Genomic DNA, 21,872 nt, shown 5'->3' with positions numbered 1-21,872 from the left:
AACTACATACCATTAAAACAGTGGTTCCCAACCTGGTATTCACATTCTCCCAGGGACACTCAACACGGTCTTTAGGGGTACTTAGAATGGAATAATGGCAGAAAAAGGCAGGCCGTGCTCCAGAATACAAGGCAGGAAGGGAGATAGTTAGTTGGCTGTGAAAGCCCCACCAATAGCTAGTTTTTGGTCATCAATTCATCTATGAACCAGTGATTGAAAACCAGCACAGTAAAAAAAGCTGAAATGTAATATGGAAAGTGATCGATCACCCAGAATTTCTCAGCACACTTCTGGTGCAAAACAGTGCAAAGGCAGAGTCTTCTGTTCTTCAAACAGATAAAAAGAGAAAAAACTGTGATGAATACATTAATTCTGGGTTTTCATATGAGATGAGGGCTTGTATTATTACAAACATTTTGCTAATATGAAGGCTACAATTTATGGAAATGGGCTACCAAGGGATATGCAAGTGAAAAAGGTTGGGAACCACTGCAGGAGATCCATGAATCAAATCCATCTTTAAGGTGGACATGAGGAGAACCATGAATCAAAGACACCTTTTAAGGTGTCTGGTGTGTTAAGCCAGAAGCTCTACATCCAACATACAACCCATAACTGAGAGTGTGCAATTCAATTCACAGCAGAGAGATGAGATATTTGCAACCCTTTTTACTCAGAAGTAGACCCACTGCTTTCCATGGGTGTTATTCTTAAGTGAGGGTGCACTGAATTGTAGCCTGGGAAGGAGGGTCCCATCCTGGTGTTTCAAAAAGCAGACCTGCTTTGCATGCATTGGCCAAGCAGAACCAGGCTACAGCAGAAGGAAGGAGAGAGAAGAGAAGGTTAACTTTGGCTGGAATGTCCCTGGAAAGTAACTATAGCAACTCAGGAGGTGCCTGCCTGAGCTGACAGCTCAGCTCAGCTCAGCTCAGCTGAGAAATGAAACTTTACAAAGTTGAAAGGCTCTGCCCTCTGATTGACCCAGAGACAAGGCGAAGTGAGAATTGGAGCTGGATTACTTGGCAAAAATTTCACGTACTGTACGTATCTACAGTATGTATCAATGTAATGCTCTTTTTTATTTTTTGTTCACGTAGTAAAATAAAGCATTATAAAAAAGGTTTCTAATTTATTCTCTGAAAAGCCCCTATGCTCCCCACTATGGCTGGTTTTCCATTTACTGGGAAAATAAAACATTTTCTTTTTTTCTCCCATGTTCCTCGTCACTTTGTTAATAAACTCCCTTGTTTTCAGTATTATTAATCTCCAAAATTCTTTCAATTAAGAAAGAATGCCCTTACAATGCACTCTCATCCTATCAAACTCTAGTTTTTAATCAGCATTTCACATATTGCACTGTAGACTAAAAATGATTAGTTTGGACACATGTGTTGCACTGTTCATTATTCTCATATAGCAAATACCTAATAGCCCCAATCCAGAGAATCTCCCAGGCAGCTGCATTCAGGATCTTGCTGTTGAGATATGATCAGCACTGTCAACGTTGACAACTCTAAATCTGAAATGAATAGGCCCTCCTCTGCCAGGATTTCCAGTTCCACCATTTGAATTCCAAACATTGATTTTTAAAGTCACATTTTGAATGAGGAATTCTACCTCCGCAATTGACATTTGAATATTTGAGGCTGGTTGACATCTCTCGATTGTTTTGGCAGGCATCAAACATGAAATCTCACAAGATGTCAAATATTGAAGACAACGGCATGGCATTTAAGAATGCACAACACAGCACAACATGTCAATTAGGAGACATTGTCAAATTCCAGTTGGATGCCAACCACCCAATATTTTCAAGGATGAACCACCAGCTATCAAACACCATCAAATACTGAAATCAAATATCATAGGAGATGACACGCAACGATCAGATACTTGGTGAGCATTCAGAAAATATTATTTATTTATACAGCGCCATCAGTGTACAAGGTGCTTTACAATAGAAGGGAAGACAGCTTTCTGTCCCCAGAGGCTCACAGTCTAAAATACTCACAAGAGTGGCAACAGAGGAAGAGATGGATAACACCAGGGTAAATGGGGGATAATATGTTGGTTGCAATAGACTGATACAGTGGTTCTCTAACTTTCCACCATGTCCTCTTCGGTGGGTGACAACATGATGCTGTTCTGTGCACTGCAAGGTCTTCTTGGGTGGCCCCTGACTTCTGGGTCACGCTGGGCTGGCAACCCACTCTATTGACCTCCACAGGCTTCAGAATGACCTGCTGAAGCATCTAGAAGTTGTATCTGAAAAACAAGTCATTTCTGGATGCTTCTGTGGGCCATTTTGAGGCCCAAGGAGGCCAACAGAGTGGGTGGCTAGCCCAGCGCAACCTAGAAGAGCCCTCCAGGCCTCTCAATGCATCCAGAGTGGCTCCAATTTGTAGCCAAATGGAAGCAAGGGTGGGCAGGGCCCAACTCGTGACTGGTGGGTCACAGCCTACACTTTGGGAAACAATGGGCTATATTTAGAGAAGACAAGGTGAACACCAATGCCACCCCCCAAGAAATGTTAATTTGTATCCTAGAAACTTAGGGCCCAATCCTATCCAATTTTTCAGCACCGGTGCAGTCGCAATGCAGCCCTGAGGTAAGGGAACAAATGTTCCCATACCTCTAGGAGGTGTCTGTGACTGTCTCCCCACCACACGATGCAGTACACGCCCCATTGGCACGGCTGCACTGGCACTGGAAAATTGGATAGGATTGGGCCCTTACTTGGCTTTCCTTGAACGCTTTCAGATTTCTTTCTTTCTTTCTTTCTTTCTTTCTTTCTTTCTTTCTTTCTTTCTTTCTTTCTTTCTTTCTTTCTTTCTTTCTTTCTTTCTTTCTTTCTTTCCAATGTTGGTCCCAGTTCTAGAGAATCCTCAGCATCAGAATCGGGGAATTTGATGGAAAACAGTTGTTTCTGCTCTAAACATCTCTGATCACCCTCTGATGCTTTCAGGGAGAGGAACTGGAATTAATGCACCCATGGATGTGATCAGCATATTCAGGTTGGGGCCAACTAGGTGGGTTGTGAGCCAATATTAGGGGGGTGCCCATTCATTTCAATGTGCATTTTATGTTCAATATGTTAGAATTGATGCTACCATTCTATATGACTGCATCTGAGGAAATGTTACAAATCTGTACTTTTTACAGGCTACTATGGGCGTCCTCCCAGGTGAGTGTGCATGAACTGAAACCTCTGGGATGTTTGGGGAATTTTTTTTAAGCAGATCAGCAACTGCTTGGGAAGGTTTTTCTTCACTTTAAACCTGTTTTTAAACCTATAATTATTGTAAACCTTTAATTTACTTAAGTAATTTATTTGATTTTCTCGTATGGGGGATGCTAAAAAAATTTCTGCTTGATGATGTCACTTCTGGCCATGACATCACTTCCACATTAATGACATCACTTTTGTTGGGTTCTGACAAGATTATCATTCTAAAAACTGGCTCCTGGTGCTAAAACATTTGAGAACAGAAGCTCTGCAGCTCTCAGAAGCTCTGCAGAAGCGCACATGGACTCTGGGAAACCAAGTGCCTCGGGAACAAAGTGCCAGGTAAGGCACTGCAAGTTTAGCATCTGTGCGAGGAGAAGGCAAGTGGACCTCTGAGTTTAGGAGAAGGAGAGGGAAGACTCCCTGAGTTGGGAAGAGGAGAGGAGGAAGAGAAGGAGAAGGTAAGTGTACTCTTTCTAACTCTTTGTCTTCTAACCTTAAATCAACCTTAGATCAACACTGAAATTTAGCTTTACCTTTAGCTTAGCTTTACCTAAACTTTACCTAAATTAGCACCTAATTCACCTGAGGGAGGGATTCTAAGGTCCAGCAAGTTGCAGCACAGGAGCTAGGTGAGGGCAATAAAAAAAAATACATAAGTGCTTACAGAGGTCTCCTCTGAGCAGGAGCAGAGTCCTACTTGTGAGTAAGAGCCCAAGGTACAGGCACTTGGAAAGATAAATAAAACACAGAAGGATAAAGTGGAAAGCAAGTTTTTCTACTTGGCTTAAATTAACCCTATACTTAACCGAAGTTAAACTTATAAGAACATAAGAAAAATAAGAACATAAGAACAGCCCCACTGGATCAGGCCATAGGCCCATCTAGTCCAGCTTCCTGCAGCCCACCAAATGCCCCAGGGAGCACACCAGATAACAAGGGACCTCATCCTGGTGCCCTCCCTTGCATATGGCATTCTGACATAGCCCATTTCTAAAATCAGGAGGTTGCACATACACATCATGGCTTGTAACCCGTAATTGATTTTTCCTCCAGAAATTTGTCCAATCCCCTTTTAAAGGCATCCAGGCCAGATGCCGTCACCACATCCTGCGGCAAGGAGTTCCACAGACTGACCACATGCTGAATAAAGACATATTTTCTTTTGTCTGTCCTCACCCACCCAACACTCAATGTTAGTGGATGTTCCCTGGTTCTGGTGTCATGTAAGAGTGTAAAGAGCATCTCTCTATCCACTTTATGCTTCCCCTGCATAATTTTGTATGTATCAATCATGTCCCCCCTCAGGCATCTCTTTTCTAGGCTGAAGAGGCCCAAATGCCGTAGCCTTTCCTCATAAGGACGGTGCCCCAGCCCAGTAATCATGTCAGTCGCTCTCTTTTGCACCTTTTCCATTTCCACTATGTCCTTTTTGAGATGTGGTGACCAGAACTGGACACAATACTCCAGGTGTGACCTTACCATCGATTTGTACAATGGCATTATAATATTAGCCGTTTTGTTCTCAATACCTTTTCTAATGATACCCAGCATAGAATTGGCTTTCTTCACTGCCCCCACACATTGGGTCGACACTTTCATTGACCTGTCCACCACCACCCCAAGATCTCTCTCCTGATCTGTCACAGACAGCTCAGAACCCATTAGCCTATATGTGAAGTTTTGATTTTTTGTCCCAATGTGCATGACTTTACACTTACTTACATTGAAACACATCTACCATTTTGCTGCCCATTCTGCCAGTTTGGAGAGATCCTTCTGGAGCTCCTCACAATCACTTCTGGTCTTCACCACTTGGAAAAGTTTGGTGTCGTCTGCAAACATTGCCACCTTGCTGCTCACTTAATCTAAGTTAGAACATAATCTAAAGATTCAGTAAATTAGGACACAGGATCTAGGTGAGAGAAATAAATAAATAAATAAATAAAGGTGCAGACTTAATAAAAGCAGGATTTTAGCAGGGCTAAACAGGATTTAAACCTTAGTGTGTAAGTTCTGCCAAGCCAAAAAAACCCTTAAACCAGTGCAGTTTAAACTCAAATAAAAAACCAGCTTGAGGTTAAAAAACAGTCCAGCCTCAGAGAACTGTAGTAGGAGGGTAAGAACCTAGGAAGGGCCAGTTCCCACCCAGCCAGGGCAATTTAGCATAGTCATTGTCCTTTAGGTCATAGCAATTGACCTTTAGGAGTTGATAAGAAGCCCATTAGGCAAATCCAAGCGCCCCATTCAGGGAAATCTCACCTGGGAAGACCAGCCCCTTTTCAATCAGCAAGGAGGAAGGGAGAAGGAGATCAGGGGTCTCAATGCGTGGATGAGACACAGTAGTGTAGGGAGGAGGGGTTTAGATTCTTTAGGCACTGGGGAACATTCTGGGACAAGCAGGGCCTATACAAGAGGGACGGGCTTCACTTGAACCAGAATGGAACCAGACTGCTGGCGCATAACATTAGAAAGGTGGCAGAGCAGTTTTTAAACTGATCCCTGGGGGAAGGCCGACAGGAGCCAAGGGGCATCCAGTTTGGGACTCCTCATCCTTATGGGACGAGGATGGGGAGGTTAGAGAACAACAAGGCAAAGACGGAGTAGGAGAAGAAATTGGGAATAGTAGCATGATGGGATGTGATAGACGGTTTGGCACAATGAGAAGATTCAGGGATAAAGGAGCAAATAAGCAGCCCACCCTGGGGCATTCCATGTACAAATGCTTTTATGCGAATGCCCGAAGTCTCCAAGCAAAGATGGGAGAACTGGAATGTCTGGTGACTAGGGAAAACATTGACATAGTGGGCATAACGGACACCTGGTGGAATGTGGAGAATCAATGGGATACCGGAAACCTGGGCTATAAACTCTACAGGAGGGACAGGGAGGGGCATCTTAGAGGTGGGGTGGCCATTTATGTTAAGGAAGGGATAGAATCCAGCAAAGTAGAGATTGAAGGTGGGTCCGACTCCATAGAATCTCTATGTGTTAAATTACCAGGCTTGTGCAGCGATGTAATACTGGGGGCGTACTATCGTCCTCCAAACCAGAAACCGGAAGGGGACCTTGAAATGAGGAAACAGATCAGGGAGGTGACAAGGAGGAACAGGGTTGTAATCATGGGGGACTTCAATTATCCTCATATTGACTGGGTCAATTTGTGTTCTGGTCATGAAAAGAAGATGACCTGTTGTCACCTGGGTCCAGCCCTGGTGGCCAGGAGTTCCCCAGGAGAAGGGGTCTCCTCAAGAGTAGAGGCCTCCTAGGGGATAAGACCCAAGTGCTATCAGGATTGGGGTCCCCGGCAGAACACCTGCCTGGGAGTAGGGCCAAGGACCAGCTGGGAACAGCAAGCAGGCATGTGGACAGAAGGGGTGGGGCTGGACAAACCTGAGGGTGGCTTCATAAGGAGCCTGGAGAGTGAAGGGAGAGGTTGCTCCTCTCCACAGGGGAGTAAGGCCAGAGGGGGATAGTCACCCCTGCCTAAGGGGAAAGAGCAAGGCCCCCAGAGGGGTTGTGCAGACTTCCGCCCTGGAGAGAGGAGGCTGGGGTGGAGATATACCTGACCCAGGACCTGCCTGGACCCTGGGGGTGAATCCAGGAGAGACGGGGCTACGGAGACAAGGTCTCACAGCCACCTATACCCCGGGGTGGCCAGTTGATCGGAGGGCAAGCACAGAGGTATCGGGGGCCCTCCCAAGGTCAGCCAGCCTGACCCCGACCCGCGGTGCTGCAGCCATCAAGAACCCGGACCCCTGGCCAAGTGACACTGGTCGGAGAGCTCAGGCTGGAACCACAAAGGGGTGGAAAGCGTCGGGACCAGAGTCTGTTGGATGACGACGGTGCGCGTCTGCATAATGTACGGTGGCCTGTGAAGTAACAGACCCCATGAATGTAAAACGGCTGACACTAGTAAACCGTCTATGTAGAACAACTGTATCTGCCTCCTGCCCTTCATTCCACCGCCAACCACTACACATCAACCGGGTAAGCCTCCCGCACCCGGCAGCTACCCCAGGGGCGGGGCCTCCTCCCGCCATGGACATTACACCTGTATACACCATGTGCCATTTGTCTTGAATGCCATTTCTTCCTTACAGAACTCTGGTTCTGTAAAATACCATTATAATACCATTATCTTCCTTAAGATGGAGAAGTCCAGGGCTGGTTGTCACACACAAAAAAGTTCTGCAATATTTCTCTCTTTCAGCAAGTTCTTGGCACTCTAAAAGGGGAAACCAAACTTTTCTGACAATGGCACATTTGCAGTGGAAATAAAAGTGCTATTTGAAAAAAAGCATCTATGAATTGCTATTCATGACAGGTTTCACACTTATCTCAGAGATCTCTGAGTTCAAACAATGGAATGGTGCTCAGAGACAAGAGGGGGAGCTCTATTTAATAGAGTCAATCCGTAGAAGCATTATCAAATGAGACTGGTGTGCATGAAGCTGTTTTTAAAGTGCTCTTTTACTTTCTAAACCAGCGTAGAAAAGGCACTGTCATTCTTAGGAAAACTTTATAGCCACTGTCCATTTTCCAGCCCAGTTTTATCTGCCATTCTATAGCATACTGCTGGAGTGCAAGTTCCATGATGGAGGGGGAGGGGCAATGAACATAAACCAGTTGACCATAAACCCCTTTTGCAAGCATTACTCTATGAAAGAAACTCATAGATCCCTCCATTTCTCCTGATGCTTCCCTCCATAGTACAGTCATCATCCTCACTGAGCAGCTGCTCTAAGCTTCCACAGGTAGCTGCAAAACACACCTCAGACTGGTTCTCAGGCTGCCATGCAAAAGCCCACAGCTTCTAGTCTCCCATCCACAATGAGACCCAAGCTGATCCTGCTTAGCTTTCTTCATGCAAGGAGACAGCTCCATCTCCAGACCACACCTCTTATGGTTATATATATATAACCTGGAAGTCTGGATGTGGAGCTGTATGGAGCTCTATTGTATGGTACATACAGTAGACTGAACCAGAGCCGCTTCCTATTCTGGGTCAGCCCAGGATATAGCTTTGCTGTAACTGACTTTAGAATTTAGATCATTTAACATGGTCTGCTTTTACATTGATTCCATTGAAAAGGTAACTGAGGATGCAATCCTATTCTGCACTGGAACAGGCAAGCCAAGAGGCTTGAGCTGTATCCAGTGCAGGATAGGGCCCAAAGTGGCTCAGCCAGAGGTGAAGGGAAACTTTTCCCCTTACCTCCAGGTAAAGCATCCTGGCCCCTATGGGTCTCCTTGGACTTGTGCCATCTCCTGAGATGGCACAAGTCAGAGGAGAGCGGAGCGACTTGAAGCCACACCAAACTCCCCTAGAACAGGGGTTGGGATCCGGCATAAGTGCTGGATCCCAGCCCCGCCTTTTGCTCCCCACCCACCCACCCCTGGGGCTGCCCGCCGCTCACCCTCCCCCTGCCCCGGAATACCTCCTCCCCGCCTCTTCTCCGCCCACCCCAGAGTCTTGCGTTGGCCAAGCTCGGTGGACGCAAGACTTGGTGCCTCCGTTGGCATGGAGGCTTATGCCAGCACAAGGGACTTGCACCGGCCCATGTACTTCTCTGGATTGCGCCCTAAATTTGCTCCAATGCAATCTATCCTCATTTTCTCTTTTTTACATACAGTCTATATAATTTTCTTCAGTGTTTTTAAACAAACAGGAAGCAGTCATTTCACAATTCAAGAGTTCATTTCTGCAACAAGCCTGAGATTGCAGAAGACCAAACAAATGAGTCACCCCATTTTGCCACCAATCAAGAAAAGTTTCCATCACTTTTCCCCTTGATCTATTATCGTAATTTACAAACTTCCAGAGATGGCTATGAGTAAACCTGATGATTGTAGGCTTTTAGTACAAGCTGCCATAGGAGGAATATGGCAATGCAATCTCTTCCTTTGAGCATGTTTTTGACGTGTGGAAGGCTACACAGCAGGATGCTTTTTTTCCCCTTTCCTGGAGGTTGAGGTACTGTAGGAAGTGTATTCTTTTAAAAGTGATGTTTTGTGCTTTACTGATACACTGAAATAAACATCTTTTAGTTGAGTGCTCACAATCTCCATAATAATGTCCCAGATGTCTGCAAGTGAGAATTGTCACTTTCCTGTTTTACCACTGAAAGCAGGAGAAGTAGAATCAGAACACGGCCAGCTTTAGGGTGACTCGGCCGATTGGTCCAAATTGGGCACTATGCTTGGGAGGGACCTTGCACCACAGCCACCACCTCGCTCTGCAGCTAACACTCTGGTACGGAATCATTCATGTCCCGCTGTAGCAAGCAGAACACTGGGAGTGGAGCACTGCTTTGTATGGCCCTCCCATCTGCCCCTGGGTCCAAACTGCCCCAAATGCAACTGCCCCCCGCCCCGGAAGCAGCTGAGAGTGATCTCATCACATCACCACTGCCTAGTTTCAGGTGCCCTCCTTGGCACAGGGTGCCATTGACCTGTACTGATTGCTGTGTTTATCCCAGTGAGTAAGGGGACCTGTGGGGGGCATGCAAAAATGTTTAGGGTTGGACCCCACAGCTCCTAAAGCTGCCCTGTATCAGCAAGTTAAGAGGTAAGGAAGAAGGAATAGGCTGCATCTGGGGAACCTGTGATGTTTTGGTAAGACACTGCCTTCCCCAGAAATGCCACTTTCATCCTAGGAATAGCATTAAGAAAAATGATCTCTCTGTACACAGTTAAGGGCCATTATGACTTCAGCAGCCAGCATTTCTATTCCTCTTTGCCCTTTCCCCGATTTTCTTATTTAAAAATTACAATTGCACAATGACAAATTAATTGAACACTTTTTTTTTTTTTAATTGCCATTTTGTATTTTCCTTGTGACACACCCCAAGCCTCCAGAATCTGGAAGGCTAGGCCAGCGATTTTCAACCACTGCACCGTGGCGCATTGGTGTGCCATGAATGGTCCTGCAGATGTGCCACAGTACTTTGTACACAGTACATCATTCTGTATATCGTTCAGTGTGTAATTTCATGCGAATGCAATGAAACAAATCTCATTGAAATATCTCAATCAAAAGTTATAGCCAAAAAACCAGTGGGGGGCGTTGCCCCACCCACTGCATGGGAGGGGTCCATCATGGGGATGTCGCTCTGGCCTCCTGCTATGGGTGACTTAAATCCTAGTGACACCACTGCACCTTCCTCTTGTCACTGTTGTTTGTACCAAGGGTGACTTATGTGAGAGCTGCCTCCGACGCATTCTCAGCATCACCTGGCAGGACAAAGTTGCAAACAACACAGTCCTGGAACGTGCTGGAATCCCTAGCATGCATGCACTGCTGAAACAGAGACGCCTGTGCTGGCTCGGTCATGTCGTGAGAATGGATGATGGCCGGATCCCAAAGGATCTCCTCTATGGAGAACTCATGCAAGGAAAGCGCCCTATATGTAGACCACAGCTGCGATACAAGGACATCTGCAAGAGGGATCTGAAGGCCTTAGGAGTGGACCTCAACAAGTGGGAAACCCTGGCCTCTGAGCGGCCCGCTTGGAGGCAGGCTGTGCAGCATGGCCTTTCCCAGTTTGAAGAGACACTTGGCCAACAGTCTGAGGCTAAGAGGCAAAGAAGGAAGGCCCATAGCCAGGGAGATAGACCAGGGACAGACTGCACTTGCTCCCGTTGTGGAAGGGATTGTCACTCCCGAATCGGCCTTTTCAGCCACACTAGATGCTGTTCCAGAACCACCATTCAGAGCGCGATACCATAGTCTTTCGAGACTGATGGTTGCCAACAGCAGGGTGAATGCAGAACAGAAGCAGAAATTTACTGCACCACTGAGCTGGCCATTCTGCAAGTAGAAACAATGTTCATGGTATGTTTTTTTCTCCACGTTTCTAAAAAGCAGGCATATGAGCAGAGGTTGAGATTTTTGATAACTTGGTCCGACATCAATTTTCATGACAATGTGTTTGTGAAAAGCAGTCAGTCCATTCAGATGGGTCTTTTCCACACCACATTTAAGCTACATCTTGACATATCCCCAGGCAGTGAATGATCTCTGTGCAGTAGTGACATTGACTGGCATTGTGGAAAATACAGATAAAGCAACATAGCTGTTTGAATATTAAACTCTAACACATTTCAGTGTTCGAGTGTCAGTTAAAATGCCCAGGCATTCAGAGATATATAACCACCCCAGAGTTTTTTTTCCCCCTTCCTCCCCCCAACAGCTCCAATTTCACTCTTCATAGCCACTGAAGTCAACTTCATAAGCACCATAGAAACCAGATGGTTGAGGAAACTGCAGTTCAGACAGTTCTTGAACCCCATTAACTTTTCAACTTCCATTCTCTCCTTTTGCCATTGCCACATCTTTGCAGGTCATCCTTTTCTGTGCTTCATGCGGTTGGAAGCCACTGAAGTCGTAGTGGGTGCGACCAGTGGGGAATCGAAAGCTTAAACAAAGTCTGGTGGTTGTATTTTGTTTTTTAAAGATGCCCTTGGCCACTAATTTTCTACCTGATCAATGATAGGATCAGTTCTTTTTCAAGAATGGGGCTGTACATTATAAATAGGAAGGTAAGATTTGGATCCTGGAAAGGTTCCAACCTGAAATTTATCCATGGAGAGAACAATGAAAGAGTGGAAAGAGCAAGAACTAAAATGGATAATGGACAATGCAGGCCTAAGATAATTTGCTGCTTTAAGGGCAGCATTAACTGACTATCTTTCTCCTTCTTTTGTTCAAAGCACCCCTACTTCTTGCATTCTTTCAAATATCTCACCATTCTTTTGTTTTCTATTAAGTGATTCCCCTGTCTTGTAGACATGCGTAGGAGACAACTTACAAACTGAAGGATTTTCTTGACTGTCCAAATGAATGGTTTTCGTTTAGGATGTGCGAGTTGACCTTGGAAAGAAGTCCACAATAGTGGTGAGCTCATCAAAAAGGTCACTGGCTCACCTGCCCCCCTCTGTCATTTCTGACATATCAGTGTGGTAAAAGAGAAAGGACTGGCTATTTTGTAATGTGCAGAAAACTTCCAAGGTACGGATTCTGGGAGGCAACTCTTTTTCACTTATTGCTCATTCAAAGAAGTGAGTTCTGGCACCAGAATGCAGGTCTCATGTTATCTTGTGTGCTCCTTGGGGTATTTGGTGGGCCACTGTGAGATACAGGAAGCTGGACTAGGTGGGCCTTTGGCCTGATCCAGTGGGGCTGTTCTTATGTTCTTATAGCAGTGCGAGGCCTCAATAGAATTAAGGGCCTTAAATATGAGGCGCAGCCCAATCCTAAATTCTCCCATGCCGATGCAGCTGCGCTACATTCCGTGGGAGAATTTCGGCTGCTGGAGGTCTGGGGAAATTTGTTCCCTTGCCTGGGAAGAAGCCCAACAGCTGCAGTGGGTCAACGTGGAGCTGCACCAGCAAAACCACTGGCGCAAGTTTGAGTTGCTCTGTTGTGGTGGATCAGGCCTGGGAAAGGGGATAGGATAAAATAAGGTGTGTGCTGATGGAGCCAATCCTGCCCCCCTCCCAGTGTCCCACTGCTGCCCTCCCCCCACCCTGCCCCCGCCCCTGTGCTGCACTCTTCCGCTCCATCAGGTGTCGCTGAACATACTAGCACCCGTGGGAAGGTTCTGGCCTTCCTGCCAGCATGTGCAGCCTTTGCACCATCACAAGGTGCTTTCCAGTACTTTTGAGACAGTGTGAATGTGCGCTGTTTGGATAGGTTTGGGGCCTTAATCACACCATGCTTTGCAGATTTCTCATCCTGGCCTTGAATAACAATAAAATTGCAGTCATGGTGGGGAGGTCATGATTGGGCTTCCATCATAATCTTGGGCTCTGCTCGGGTTTTAAAAAAAGCAGAGAAAAATTGTTCAACTCCATGTTCTCTATATAGCAATGGTACATGATTGCTTTGTATTTTATTTCATTTCTCAGCAAGGGGACTATTGGGGATGAATTTGCACAATTGCACAAAGCATTGTAATGGAAAATGAGAAACAATCAAATGGAGAAAAGTCTGCAGCAAATTCAAGGTGCACTTGCTTCTTTTGTATTTCATTTAATGCAAGGAAAGAAAAAAAGAGAGAGAAAAGAAATAGCTGGAGGCTAACAGAGTTGGACAAAGATGACAGTCCTCATCTGAGATTCAGTGGATTTCAGTAAGCATCTTTTTTTATTGCAGTACATTAACTTGAAACTGAAAAACGTCCCTCACCAAGCTGCTATACTATTCAGTGATCAGGAAAGTTCATTGCTGGTAACAGTCTCTTATCCAGCAAATTGCACCTGCTGCATTCCAGCATCAAGAAAGGTACAGAACTTAGGGACCTGCAACAGCTAAAAAGCTGTCACAAGTCCTCAGGGATCTGCCTTGCAGGATCAGGTCCAGGAAGTGGGTTAGGATATTGGCAATTGGTGCTGCCAATCCCTCGCCCCTCCTGGGCCCTGATCTGCCCACCCTCTGCCCTGTTCTGCCCCCTCCTGGCCCTGTTCCACCCTCCTGCCACCCCTCCCTCCTCTCTCCCTGACTTATCTCTGTCATCGATTGGCAGTAGAAGCTCCAGTGCAGGCAGGAAAGTGCAGGCCTTCTGAACAGCACTGCTGGCAGTGCGCCAAGTGGTGTAATTGGCAACTGGAGCATGTCCTGACTCAATTCCATCCCATTAGTGCAAGCACTTAACTAGGAGGAGACGGTTTACCAATCTGAGCCCTCCATTGGGTGAACCACCAGGGCTCAGAACCTGGCCTCACCAAACTGGCTCCCCCAGGTTCTTCCAAGCCAACCTCTGGAAATGGGTCCAAGGAAACTGAATTGCTCTGCCCCCTCTGAGCTGGGTAACCATGAAGGTGCGCATCCCAATTCCATCTTGGGGTGAAGCCAAGCTGAACCGCAATCCAAGTAGGCTCAGGGGACAAGCACTGGCCTTAACCCAGCCTGTTGCTTGCCTAAGGGCAGACACTAGATCTTTATAGCTCACATTCAACAAATTCAGATTTCAACCTTTCTGTTTTTCTCCTTTTTCATGATTTATAGCTGGGTTTCTCTCTCCCCCCTCTCAGAAACACAATATATATACATCATCCACCATTAGAGGTGGAAGACAACAGTGATAACAAAATAAAAACACATAACACCACCTTCTGCATTTTTGTATTTTTTTTAAAAACCAAAATCTGAAAAAAAAATGTAATTGTTTTATTTGATTATTTATTACTTAATGGGGGGGAGGGTGCATAGGTAAAGACTGTGGCTGCATCTGCTGTCACTATACCAGCTATATCACCCACCTAATACATTTCTAAAGCAATTATAATTTATAATTATAATGTGAATTTTGAATGAAAGCACATAACACCACTTTCTGCACTTCTAAATTGTTAAAAGTGTTAAAAGTTAACACTAGGCCAAAAAAAAAAAAAAGTTTTCTCCCAACTCTGCCCGTCATTTATCACTCAGGGATTTGCAGCGGACTTCTACTACTGAAAAGCATTTTGTCTTTAGGTGATGACAAGTGATATGGAAGCCCTGTTTGATGCTGAAGAGAGAGGGGTTTCCTGGCTCACAGCTTGGCCCTGTTCAGTCCCACCATCTCTCACCGGCAGTCTGGAGTTTTCCTGTCTAGAAACAGGTTTATCTCACGGCAAGCTGTTTGCCAAGGCCTCAGACAGGTTTGTGAAGACCAAATTGACAAAGTGGGGATGTAAGAACTGAACAACAGGTACAAATTGACAACTGGCAAAAATAGTTGCTAACCCGGGATTTGCCGACAAGGTTAATGTACCGGTTACTGGCTCTTATTGAGAATTGCATAAATAACTGACGATTTTGAAATGTTGACACAATTAGACACTTGCATTCCAGTACACATACACGTATGCGTATAATAAATAGTTTGCATCTGGGGAAATTAAAAGATTAAATATGCATGTTGTCGAAGTCAACACTCCCCCAGTCATAAAATGAAGCAGTGCATGGGTAATGATTTGTTCTGTGGCAGGAACAGAAAGGAAGAAACCTACAAAATCAAAAGTCTCTTCTGGTTAATGGGCCGTGGTCTCATCCCTGTATGTGTCTCTGGCAATTCTCATCTCTGAGAGGGCTCTTTGTCAAATGGTAAATTGCTTTGTTTAATTAGTGATGGCTACTAAATGGACTTGTCTAAGTGAGGACCTCTTTATCTCTCCTGATCAATTAGTTGTTCAGGCCAATTATCCATGAGAAGGAGCTATCATCCAAAGAGAGGGAGGGTGTCCAGATGCAAAGGCAGATTGTGCACCTGTATCTTCAATACAGTTTAGAAAAGGGGATTTTGGCAGGTGTAGCTTATCATGTAGGAACGATTAGACCTGCATGAGCTGGATCCTCCTCTTTTGCTTCTGGTTCTCCTCAGGACAGAGGTATCTCAAAGGTTGCCAACTTGCTTCCTTACTAGTCTTGTTTCTGTTTATTTTCAGCAGCACCCTGACATACTGACACAAAATGTTCATCAGGTGGACATCTTCTTGGCATGGAGGAAAAGGTGATGGGAAGAGCTTCATCTACTTAGTTCTGTGTGTCAAGCAAGGAGGAATGGGAGCCTCTTTCTCCCATACTCTCCTCACCTTCTGAGGCCTCCTTCCATCTGTCCCTCACAGTGTCTCAGCAGAACTGGTGCTGCTGAAAGAGCATCCGCTGGGAGGGCCAAATTATCACTTGGGCTGCCCTTTTAGCAGTGTCAGCTCAGCAGAACCAGTGCTGCTGAAAAGTGCTTTGGAAAATTGAGCTCTTCCACCACTGCCTTTTCTGCAGTGCCACTTCTACAAATATGTCACTTTGAAGCTCAGCAGCTGAAAGCAGCTTATAGTGGTGCATGGAGCGCCCAGTTATCATGGGTGGCAGTTAAAGAGCTTTTGCAGGCCCAATATGGGCCACAGGACTTATGTTTGACACCTCTGATTTAGCTCAATACTGTATTATCAGGATTGAATGGCAGGAGCTCTCCAGGTCCTTCCGAGTTCTACCTAGAGATGTCACAGATGGAACCTGGGACCTTCAGCAGGCAAAATATGTGAGCTACCACTGAGTTGCAGTTTCTAAATAATACACAAAACTGTAAATGTTGGGTTAAAAAAAAGTGATCAAAGAACAAATAAGAAAACAGTCCAGTCTATGTACAATTCCAACCTAATATAAACAAAATACAAAATAATTAAAACTTGGGTGAAGAATGCTGAAATTAAAACCATAGCAACTTGCTCACAGGCTATCTTCCAAGGATAAGTCTTGTGACTTTTTAAATATTGGAAAAGTATCAATTAACTAAATACTACTGGCCATGAATGCTAGAAATAAGGAGCAATGGGGGGGTGAGCATGATAGAGACACAGAACATAAGGGAACAAATGAGGCTTAACAGTCCCCACAGGCCTAAAAGGTGAAAATGCAAAAATCAAAGATGAACAATGAACTACAGCCAGTGGCATGGCTGGAGGGAGTGCAAAGCACTAAGTTTTGCAGAGAGCCACACCATGGTGTGCAAGCGGCCCCTCCCCCTTCCCTTAAGAGCCATTCCATGCAGTGGGAGCATATGCCTCAGTTTTATTCCCCTACCCAGAATTGCTCCGAGGGGGAGAGGCCGCTTGCACGTCACGGTGAGGCTCCCTGCAAAACTTAGTGCTTTGCCCCCTTTCTAGCTATGCCACTGACTACAGCTAAAGCAGGGAAACCCTGAAAAATCCCTTCTAGCACAAGCCGGTGCATGTTTACTCAGAAGTAAGTCCCATTTTGTTCAATGGCTTTTACTCCTTGGTAAATATGCTTAGGATTTCCGGATAACTGAATGTCGACTGGAAAAGGTAACAACCAGAAAAAAATTAAAAGTAGAGAAACACGATCATTTTTGTGTGTGTCAACAGTAAAGAATTCTCGTATCTTAAGAAAGTTAGAAATGACTAATTTGTATCAAGAAAATTATGATACAAGTTAATTGTGGTTATGTTAAGTCCCATTAATATCTGTGGGATTTAGGATTCCTCACTTCCTTAGGATACAACCCAATGAATGTTCACAGTGTTCAGCAACTGAAAGCAACAGGACTTGGTTCTTGGCAAAATCTGAGGATGTTGCTTGAGAGAATCTTTGTGGTGTGACATCATTATTTGATCATCTGGTTAATCTGAATAACCCTTTCTGTGATTTTCTTTAGCTCTGTTTCTTATCTAAATGCTAACTCCTTATACAGAAGCAGTGTACTTCTGAAAACTAGGTTATTGTGAGCCCAGTCCCAACCTCGTACTGGGTTAGTGCAAGTTCCCTGCACCAGCCCAGGGGTGTCAAAAACGTGCTGTAAAGCACATTCATGACTACTCTGGAGCTAGTTGAGCCAGCACATGAAGGTGTGCTGGCTCCCAGAGGCCAAATCCACCCCTAGATCTAGTAAGTTTGCACCGGCCGAAGTTGGCCAGTGCAGGGGCGAGTTGAAGAGGGTGGCAGGAGAGTGGAACGGGGGCATTTTGGGGTGGGGGGAGGCAGGGGGAGGGTAGGCTAGTGAACGGGCCAGGCCCACGAGGGGGTGGGACTGGCCAGGGCAATTTAGGCCAGATTATAACCTCCATCCCAGCCAGCCTGTCATTAAACTGGGCTGCTTGAATCCACACCAGTAATTTCACTGGGGCAGATATGAGTAGCCCCATGGAGTGGCTGGTGTGTGACATGGGATAAGGGGATAAATATCCCCTTACTCTGGGTTGTGTGGCTGCCACCTCCTTACCTGTGCTGAATTTGGCACAGGCCAGTTGGCCTGCCTATTCCAGCATAGGTTAGGATTGGGCTGTTATTCTTTATTCAGTGGACTCCTTGTACGCCAAAGGAAAAGGCACAATCATTTCAAAGATTCTCATAATCCAAATGAGACGCAAAGAGATGATAGTGGAAGTGTTAGTATTGGTTGAAGTATTCTGAGGGCAAACAGGAGACTGCCTATACCTCACAAGACGCCCCCTCTGGATGTGACTTGCAGTCCTTTGCAGTAACGTTTGGCAGGTGATCTGAGGCAAGGGAAGTCATGCACAGCCTCCCCATGTGTCAGAAGGGTTCCGTATATGACTGGAAGTTTTGGTGCAAACTGGAAGTGCCTTCCTGTTGTGTCTGGGGAATCCTGTGAGGCCCTCCGGTCATTGTCTTGGCACCGTGGTTACTGAAATCCATGGATGCTGAGCCCATGGATAAGGAAGGCCCACTGTTCTAGTCTATGAACAGTTAGTTACCTAGGAATAAGCCCCACTGAACACAGGGGGGCAGTGCTTCTGAGTAAATAGGCTTATCACTGAGATGAAAGCCTTCCAAAAGAGTCAGGAGAAAATCACACCATGATTCATGAAGGGCATCTGGCCTAGAATGACAAAGACACAAGAAAATACTGTCTTAGATTGCAAGTACCTTTCTTGATGCAGAGTAATAGAACCAGATGTGTAATTAATTTAAACTGAGCTTCTGCAACGTTTCAAAATATGGTTTATTTACACCGTATCTGCAATCTCTCTCTCTCTCTCTCTCTCTCTCTCTCTCTCTCTCTCTCTCTCTCTCTTATTTTTAATTAGACCATTTGAATCTCAACACTGTTGCCTTGGGAATTTTATGTGAAGGATCTCAAAGAAACAGGGAAGTTTTGAATAAGACATAATGAAGTGCCTGGAGCCTAATAAGCACATAATTCAAGGTCAGAGGGCGATAGCTGAGTGGGGGGAAATGCCTTCTACTACACAAAAAAATATCCTTTAAACCCGCATTTCAGCAGTGTTAAGGAATGTCTACTAATTGCAGAAAGAAGTTGTTTGAAGAATAAGCTGTGACCTTTTATTAAAAAAAAAAAAAAAAAGTCTGATCATCTGGGTAGAGGAATTGCATCCCATGCCCTAAATCAGATCAGGCTTTGACTTCATTTCACTTGACCACATCTTGTAGATGTGGTGGGGAATAGAGCCCATGCACCCTCTTCCATTATTGTCTTAAACTAGAGGTTCTCAAACTGGGGCGTTGCCCCAGCCTGTCTCTGCCCCCTTAAGGGATGGTGAAGGTGGCAACATGATCGGCATGATCTCCTGCACCATGGCCGGTGATAAAAGGGGTTTTAAAAAAACTTACTAGTAGCAGTGCTGCCCCTCTAAGGCAGTGATTTTCAACCTTTTTCATCTCCTGGCACACTGACAAGGCACTAAAATGGTCAAGGCACACCACCAGGTTTTTGACAATTGACAAGGCATACAGTTGAGCTGCCAGTGGGGCTCACGTCTCCCATTGGCCCTATTAATAAATGACCTTCCCCAAATTCCTGTGGCACACCTGTGGACCACTCGTGGCACATCAGTGTGCCACGGCACAGTAGTTGAACATGGCTGCTCTAGGGGATGCGGGGAGCACCCGGATCCCCCTGCTGGGTCCCCCGTGCCTCAGAACAACTAAAAATAGTGATTGCAACCCATAATTGCTGGGGGCCTTAGCCTGCCCCCGGATAATGCATTGAACACCAGTGGTGTGTGGTGAAGGGAATGGCTGGGGAGGCACTTGCTGTGGTGCAGCAAGGCATTCTGGGGGCTACCCGGAAGCCACACCACCTGCACAATCACATTGCAGGTTCTTGCTTCCAAAGCTCTTGTCAGTCCTTGTGTAGCAACAAGCATGTGCCTGATTATACAGGGAGAGACTAGAGCTTGTGGCAGGAAAAGATCAGTCTCTCTTGTGATTACACAACCCTTCAGAAACTGAGTGTTTCTGAGTGCACAATCGCCAGAGAGGCTGAGCTCTCACTGCCTCAAGCTCTAGTCTTTTCCTGTATAGAAACAGGCACATGAGACTATTTTCTTTGGAATGTGTCTTGCCTGACTGCACTTCCCTGTTGGACACTCCACTGCCACAGGGGTTTGATGAGCATAGATCCTCAGCTGGTGTCTGACCTGGCTGATCTCTGATCCCACATAGGTCAACTGAAAGTTGATGAAGTTGCTTGCCATTCTTTGGCTGAACTGCTGAACATTAGGATCTTGAAAGTCCCACCTCCTACTCTTTTAATAACAAAAACAACCACCGCCACTTTTGTGGTGGTCTGGAGAAAAGTAACCTTGATTATATTGACTTATGTTTTTCTACATGAACATGCTCAGTCCAAACATGAAAATAATCTAACACTTTAATGATCACATTGATAGAGAAATAATAAAATAAAGTAGTACGCTAAAAGTTACGCTGGACATATTTATGAAGACACTCTGGCCATTGACTGTAAAAGGCAGGGTTAAGGGTTAGGGATGGGTGTTTCTACATTTTTCTGGAAGCAGAAAGACGAGGCTTCTAGCAAAGCTCCTTTGGAAATATTTCTACAACTTTGGGACTGCAAATGAAAGGCATACAAATGCTAATACTATCATCTGGTACAGTGAGTCTCAAACAATGGGTTGTGACCCACCAGTGGGTCGCGACCCAATTTTTGGTGGGTTCCAAAACTGACCCAAAGGTGCAAAAGAGAGCGACTAAGATGATTACTGGACTGGGGCACCTTCTCGCGTTTGGAGGAAAGGCTACGGCGTTTGGGCCTCTTCAGCCTAGAAAAGAGACGCCTGAGGGGGGAAATGATTGAGACATACAAAATTATGCAGGGGATGGACAGAGTGGATAGAGAGATGCTCTTTACACTCTCACATAACACCAGAACCAGGGGATATCCACTAACATTGAGTGTTGGGAGAGTTAGAACAGACAAAAGAAAATATTTCTTTACTCAGCGTGTGGTTGGTCCGTGGAACTCTTTGCCACAGGATGTGGTGATGGCGACTGGCCTGGATGCCTTTAAAAGGGGATTGGACATGTTTCTGGAGGAAAAATCCATTACGGGGTACAAGCAATGATGTGTATGCGCAACCTCCTGATTTTAGAAATGGGTTATGTCAGAATGCCAGATGCAAGGGAGGGCACCAGGATGAGGTCTCTTGTGATCTGGTGTGCTCCCTGGGGCATTTGGTGGGCCGCTGTGAGATACAGGAAGCTGGACTAGATGGGCCTATGGCCTGATCCAGTGGGCTGTTCTTATGTTCTTATGACCAACTGATAGCTGATAAGGAAAATGTATTGAGCCCTATGGAAATCAAAACAGCTCAGCATGTATGTGTTTACTCACAAGTAAGCGAATCTGTTTCAATTCACTTCAAAAGGCAGCTGAGGGGAACACAGGATACCAGAATGGTCCAGATCCAATGAATGAGGAGCTCAACAAACCATCCTGAAGGCAGTCCCACTCATCATTGTAAAAAGGATAAAAACAGGCTTGAGTAGCTAGTAAAATGAAATATAGTTTTAGTCTCGTAAAGCTAGAGAGGTCCTGATAGAATGTCCTTTTTAAAAGTGGGCCCCAATGCTACAAAGTTTGGGAACCACAGATTTAGTACAGGGATTACAAACATAAGGCCTGCAGGCCACATGCACCCCCCAGACGCAATTTATCCAGTCCCCATTATAACTGGGTTCTCCCAGCGTGATAATTGGGCTTTCATATCTTAAAAATACGAACAAGATTTGCACATTTTCTCTTCTGTCATTTACAGCTTTCTCTGTGAGTCAGTACTGGTGTCATTGATACACATGACTTGCGTGTACACTTGGGTGTACACAGGGCTTTTTTTCTAATGGAATGCGGGGGGG

This window comes from Tiliqua scincoides, chromosome 6 (genome assembly GCF_035046505.1).
Source record: "Tiliqua scincoides isolate rTilSci1 chromosome 6, rTilSci1.hap2, whole genome shotgun sequence".
Lineage (NCBI taxonomy): Eukaryota > Metazoa > Chordata > Lepidosauria > Squamata > Scincidae > Tiliqua > Tiliqua scincoides.
This window is presented reverse-complemented; position numbering follows the sequence as displayed.